Genomic DNA, 496 nt, shown 5'->3' with positions numbered 1-496 from the left:
GGCCCCGCCCCCGAAGGCGTCCAATCACAGCGTGCAATCAGGCGGGCCCCGCCGACAAACGCACCGGTGCTATTGGCTGCGCGGGGCGGAGGGCGGAGCTGACTTCTCGCGCGCCCCGGGACGTCCGCGTGGTGCAGCTGCTCACCTGGGGACAGGGACAGCTAGGACTGATTGGCTTTGGCTGCAGGCCAGGTTGGCGGGGAGGGAGCGGGGATTTCCGGGACCAAGCTGAGGTACTACCCCATTTGACTCGGTTAAGCCGTTTGGGCAGTGGGATTATGGGTGAATGTTGTTGCTTATGTTTAACGTAGTCCTGCTTCCAGCCAGGGGTTGAACCAACGTGGGTTCAAACAGCAGCAGGTATGGATTAAGTAGACCAGTCACTTCACTTTTTGACTTTCATGTTTCTCATCACTGAATTGGAGACAATTATATCTGCCTGGCACGGCTGTTAGGAGGATTAATAATAGACATATTTAAAACACTGAGCATTGTG

Source organism: Microcebus murinus, chromosome 18 (genome assembly GCF_040939455.1).
Source record: "Microcebus murinus isolate Inina chromosome 18, M.murinus_Inina_mat1.0, whole genome shotgun sequence".
NCBI classification, from domain to species: domain Eukaryota; kingdom Metazoa; phylum Chordata; class Mammalia; order Primates; family Cheirogaleidae; genus Microcebus; species Microcebus murinus.
The sequence above is the reverse complement of the archived record's forward strand: the minus strand, read 5'-3'. Positions refer to the sequence as shown.